This window comes from Canis lupus, chromosome 10 (genome assembly GCF_011100685.1).
Source record: "Canis lupus familiaris isolate Mischka breed German Shepherd chromosome 10, alternate assembly UU_Cfam_GSD_1.0, whole genome shotgun sequence".
Lineage (NCBI taxonomy): Eukaryota > Metazoa > Chordata > Mammalia > Carnivora > Canidae > Canis > Canis lupus.
The window spans coordinates 22,143,418-22,149,796 of NC_049231.1; positions in this window are offsets into that span (position 1 = coordinate 22,143,418).

Genomic DNA, 6,379 nt, shown 5'->3' on the forward strand with positions numbered 1-6,379 from the left:
TTTTTTTTGGAGTATTAGTTGATACAGAGATAGGGATCTTTCTTCCCATTTCCAGTTGAAGGGATGTGGTTCAGAAAATGCAATGACCTGCCCAATGCCATATAATCAGCAAATAGCAACTCTGGGCCAACCCAGGCCTCCCAAGCACACTGCACAGGCATACACAGCAACCCATCCTCAGCCCGGCCCCCCATCCCTCCCCAACTCAGATAGGGCACCACAGCACTGTTGCCCTCACCCTACTTCCTGGGCATTTCCTGGGGCCATGCCTGTGCCGAGCAAGTTCTGGTGGCACCACAACCCCCAACCCCGTGTCCTCCCATAGATACTTCCCTGGTAAATCAGTGGGGAGAAATGTGCTGATCCTAGAATCGCAGCAGGTGATGGATGCTCAGAGGCTCCCCCCACGTTGTACAGAACAGGGAACTGAAACCCAGAGGCCACTGGATCCCTTTTGCCAGGGTGTGTGCATCTCCCACTTCCTCTCCATGGCAGAACCAAAGCACCTGCTACCCAAGAAAGGGGTTCCTTCCACACCATGGGTGGGGGCTAGCTAATTCAGTCCGACACAGTGTAGAGACAGTAATCGGCCTGAAGGAGGCACTGGTGGGGCCTGGCTCAGCCCCCAAAGCGGGGCTCTTCATGCCCAATGTGCCAGGTGGGTTGGTTTGCCAAGGTCATGCCAAGCCCCTTAGAAAGTGTATGATGATAACCTCTCAGGGTTAGCCACACCTTGCTATTAAAGACATTGCCCGGTTAAACTCAATCAGCACTTCCTGAGCACCTGCTCTGTGCCAGACGTTACCCTCATCCTAGGGAGGCAGTCATGTCGGTTAGACTCCCTGACCTGACCTCAAAATCAATGGAGTGGAGATCAAGGACCGTGAACCTGCAGAGTCCATCATCCCCAAGGCTGAGACCTGCAGGACCTGGCGTAAGCCGACAGGCCAGGAAGGACTGAGCTGGCCCCTTCCTCGCCCCTGGTGGCTTCTCACCCTTTTAGGAACACCTGCGGAGGTGTGTGGTCCCTCTGCCTCCACCGCCACCTCCCCGGCCTGGGAACCAGACACCTCCCAGTGCCAGCCATCTCCTCCTTCTCTGGCAGCCTTCACCCCAGGTTAGGCTCCGGGGTTGCCCTCTGGTCATGTGGTGACTTTCCATCCTCTTGCCATGAGCCAGGCGTGCAGGAACTGTAAGACGGCTTCCGTACTACATTTCCAAGCCCAGTGCGCAGTAGGCATGCGGCACAGATGCTTTGTGGAAAGTGCCAGACTGGACCGACAGAGACAGAGCCATGGTCACTATCAGCGGTGCGAGTGTAGCAGAGCAGGGCCATGGGGTTGGACTTTGGGTGGGATGGGATGCATGGTGGTTTCCCAAGGGGTTAGCAGGTTGCCCCCCACCTTCCGGGGGAGAGGGCTGGCTTTGGTTGTTCGGCGCACTCAGGTGGGGGCGCTCGGCTCTGGGGCAGAAGCAGCCACTCAGGGTGGGAGGGGGAGGGGGGCAGACCCCGTGGATGAGAAATTAAAGGAAAAATGGGTGGCATATGGGTAAGTCAGCCCAGAAGGGGAGGCAGGAGGAAGGGAGAAGAGGAAGAGGGGAGGGGGTCCTGCTGGAAAGGGGGTTCTGGGAGTGGAGAGGGAGAGCAGAGTTCTGGGAGAAGTGGCCAGCAAGAAATTCGGGAGGGAGGGATGGCAGAGGGATTTCAAGGCCATCTACAGCGTGTGTTAAGGCTGTAAGCGCCCCGGCCCCGGCTGCGACCTCTATGAAATCTGCCTACACCTCAGAGCCCAGAGCTGGGGTGTGGTGGGGGTTAGGTGAGGTGCTGCTGCCCTGTGTTAGGCAGGTGACAGGCAGCGAGGGTGTGGCTCAGCCAACCCACAGGGCTGGAATCTGAGGCAGAGGCCAAGCAGAGGCAAGGCTGTCGTGACCCCCCACCCAGAGCAGGGGACAACCCCTAAATGTGTTCTGCACGGCCTGCAGTGTCAGGGGAGAAAACAAAAACTGTGCACAGCCAAGATTTGACAATGGAGAGATTGACATGGAAACCCTGATTTCTGGCTTCCTGGGAAGCATCAGATGACCAGGCCTCCCGGGCCTAAGCCCCACGTGACGGCTCTTGTGGAGCTGCTGCCCCCACAGGCAAGCAGAGGGGCTCTGGGCGCCCACCAGGCCCGCCCCCACTCACGTAGGGGGCCTTCGAGGCCTGATAAGAGGTTGGGAATCGAGCAACTGCTTGTAAGTGTTGGCCCAGGACAGGGCCCGAACGTGCGGAGACTCGGGATGGAAATGCCCCTGTCAAAGGGATTGGGAGGCTGGGATCCCCATCCCCCAAACTGCCAAAGTAACCTTGCTCTGGATCCATGCCAGGCCGGATGGCCCCAACCATGCCCTTCCTCCCCCAGGATGGAAGCTGCAGTCCATCCTCCCATCCACCAGTGGGGTGTTGGGGGTCAGGACAGGGCCCTGGTCACCAAGAGCGACCCCAGGGCTTGTCCTTCTGATAGGAGAGAGAGCCCTCGATTGAGTAACCAGAACTGGGGTCCACCAGCCCTGCCACCAAGTCTGGTGATTCCCAGGGCCTCAGTTTGTCCATCTGTAATGTGGGTGGGATTGAGGGTTCGGAGCCCTGCCTCCCACCACCCCCCTACCCCAAGCCTCCACGGGTAAGTCTGGACAGGGGAAACGAGAACCAGAAGGCCCTGTAGAGGCCATGTGCTCCCCAGAGATGTGGCCACAGATGGAGATCCGGGTGTCTTTGATGCCTGCGGTACTGCTGGCCGAGGGGCTGGCCCAGAGGTTTTTGTCTTTGCAGGTAAAGAAAGCACTGGGACCAGTGATGACCTGCAGGAGGGGCCTGGCACCTGTAGATGGGCTCAGGGCGCTGAGACTTTGCATCCGAAAGCGCCCTGGGGTTCCTTCAAAATGCCCCTTCCCAGTCCTGCTGGGGGCCTCAGTCAGGTTTGGGGGCAGGGCCTGGGGATTACTAATAAGCATCTGAGGGGACTCTCGTGGGGCCTGGGGTCTGCACACCCCTGAGCCTGGCTCAGCCCCTCACTCCACAGATGGGCGGCCTGATGCCCGCGATGGAAGCAGGAAGTCTGTGCAGCTCTGCAGCGCAGGCCTCCAGGCTTCCAGTCCACCAGGGAGAGCCCCGGAGCTGCAGGACGCCAGCCTGCTCCTGCATGCCCCCCCCCAGAAGCGGGGAGTCAGCCCACCCGGAAGGGGCCGGGTCCAAAGGGGGCCGCGGGAGCGGCAGAGAAGCAAGGCACAGGGGCGGCCACCATGGCTGTACTGGGTCCTCCAGGCTCATCTGGGCTGGGGAGGGGGCAAGGCCCGTGCACAAAGTCACAGCAAGTGGCAGAGCGGAAGCTGGAGCCGGGCCAGCTTGGGGGTGAGGGGGTGGATGGCCGCCAGCTCTGTCACTGTCACTGGCGCTGTCCTCAGCCGGCCTGCGTCTTGCCCGCTTCCAGACACTTGTGCCCCCTGGTGGCTGAGCCTGGTGCTCCCCGAAGCTGCGAGGAAAGGCCCTTCTGCACTGTGGGGTCTTGGGGATCCCGGAGTTGGGGGGGCTTAGCAATGTGCCGGGCACAGCACTCCTCCCTTCTCTGGGGTGGACGGTGGGGGCAGGGGTGACGTGCCTGCCCCACGAGGGGTGAGGTGGGACGAGGCAAGCCACGTCAGCATGGGGTTTGTGCCAAGCCCTGTAACTGCTGCCTGCTACGGCCGCGTGGTGGAAAGATTCCTGAGTCAGGGCTGAGGTGCTGGGTGACCCCAGCAGCGCCATGATTAGGTTGGCCACCTCTGAAGGCTTTGCAACGCGCGGTCCTCAGGGACCATCCCAAGGCTGGACAGCGGCTCATCATCGCAGGCTGGATGGGCATCGGAAATGACACCTGCCACCTTCTGTGAACGGGGGGACCTCACAGAGACTCCTGCTTGTCAAGCCTGGGGCGCGTGGGGCCTGCTCTCAAACTGCTCCAGAGGAAGGAAATGTCCCCTCTGGTGGCCTTAGAGCCAGGCTCAACTATTATTACTCCCATTTCACAGATGGGGAAACTGAGGCTGAGTGGGATTAAGTTGCTTTCTCAAGGGTCGTCAGCTCCGGAATACTGGAGCTCGGACCGTGTACTGCTGGTGAGGCAAAGTCCGCCTCCCGAGGGCATATTTACTGACCACCTACAACATGCCAGGCACTGTTCTAGGTGTTGTGGATACAGCGGGACAGGAGACAAAAAAGACAGGGTCTCTGGCATCATGGGGCGGGCTCCAGTCCTGTCCAACACCCCCTAACATCTTCTCTCTACTGCCCCTCCAGTCTTCTCTCTACCAGCTGAGCCCCCACCAGCCCCATCCCACGGCCACCAGGACCCCATGCAGAGCTCTTCCTCAAGCGGATGGTCTCCGACCTCTGTTCTCAGAACACTGGCCCTCCCCTTGCTCTGGATCCAGTTCCAGGGGTGGGTGAGGAGGTTCGGGTCCGCGGAGGTCCCTCGTCTCCAACACGATACCCCCACGACGACGGCCTTCACACGACTCTGTCTCCAAACCTCACTCCCCCATTTCTAAATGAGGCCTTGACCAGCCAGCTCCCCAGGCCCCCCTGGGCTAGCATTGTATAACCCCGATTCTGGTCTATAAAGAGGTGGCCGTGGCACGGCAAGGGTAAAGCAGAGGGGGAATGTGGCACAGCGGAGGTTGCAGGCTTCTGCGGTGCCCCCCAAACAGGGGCTGTTCCCTGCTGGGCCACCTCCCCTGCCAGCCCCTTAACCTCCTGGAGCCTTGCCTCCTCCGTTGAATGTAGAATGGGGAGACGGAACCGGGGACCCGCCAGCATGAGCATGGGGTACCATGAGAACAGTGACTGCCGATGAGGCCCGAGAAGCACTCACGATGGGCCGGGTACGGGATGCAGCCACCAGACTTTCCATACCAATCCCATATGGAGCAGCTGCCGCCATCATCCCAGTCTACAGGGAAGCCAGCTGGGGATCCCCCTCCACGAAGGTTAAATGACTGGTCCACGGTCACAAGGCCAGGCCGGGATTCAAACCCAGGCCGCCCGGCCTCCACGTCGTGCACTCAATGACCTTCACTAAGGAGGCGGCGTGGGTCTGCCTGACCAGAGCTGGCCTGCGGTGGACATAGCCGATGCCACGTCTAGAGGCAAGGTGGGCAGCGTGCAGGGTGGGGAGAGCTGGGCCACCGCCACCCAGGGGCCTGCTCCTCCCAGCCTCCTTTGGGAGAACCACCCCATCCAGCCCTTCAACCTTGATTTGGATACAGACATGGCAACCTTCCTTCCAGACTGGGTCCTGGGGGCATCCAGATTGCTCCCCGGTTGTGGGTAGAGTTGTGTCCCCCCCCAAAAGAGGCACGCTGAAGTCCTAACTCCTGGTACCTGTGCTCGTGACCTTGTTTGGACATAGGGTCTTTGCAGATGCGACCGGGCTGGGATGCAGTCATGCTGGAGGACCAGGGCCCTAAATGCAATGACTGATGTCCTCATAAGAAGACCCCGCGAAGACACGGAGACAGAGACATGGAGGGAGGTCAGTCGTGCGAAGACAGAGGCGGACGGGCGTGAGGTGGCCCCGCGCCAACGAGCGCCGAGGATTGCTGGCAGCCACACGAAGCCGGAAGAGACAAGGAGGGATTCTCAGCCCCGCTGACACCTTGATTTCAGACCTCTGGCCTCCAGAGCGGGGAGAGAATAAATTTCTGTCGCAAACCCTCCAGCTTGTGGCCATTTGTTAAGGGAGACCTAAGACATGACCATATCACCTTCCCCTCTCCCCCCACGGCGCCTGGTTTGGCCTCTGCATCCGGGAACCCTACGTCCAAACGTGGACATGTCGGGCCCTCATGCCAGCCAGCTGCAGACCCTTCCCTCCCCTTCCCCTGCTCTCTCCGATGGGAACGCACAAACCCTAGGACACGGGTGGTGAGCATCTCTGCGCCAAAGCACAGCGCTCCGGCCCCTGCACCCTAACTGCGTGCCCTGCTCGGGGTCCGGTTCCTGAGCTGAGCATTTGCAGCAACGCTGCGAGGTGGGCCCTGTTACCATCCCCGCTGTGCAGACAGGTAGACGGAGGCCACACGGGACAGAGCTGGATGGGACTGGGCTTGACTTCCAGCTTTATTTCTCCCTCAAGCACCTCCTTGGCTGGCAGCCTTTTCTTAGAAGAATCCTTGGAAAGAACCAGCACTCGAGATATCAGAACTCACACGGATAACCTAGGAGGGGGCGCCCGAGCGAATGGGAAGGCTCGGTGCAGGGCAGAGGGGCTGTAGGAAGTGTTCTGTCCTTCACTGTCCCTCCGTGAGCCTTCGTTACCCCTCCAGCGAGGTCCCGGGGCCCCGGGAATTACGAGGCCCA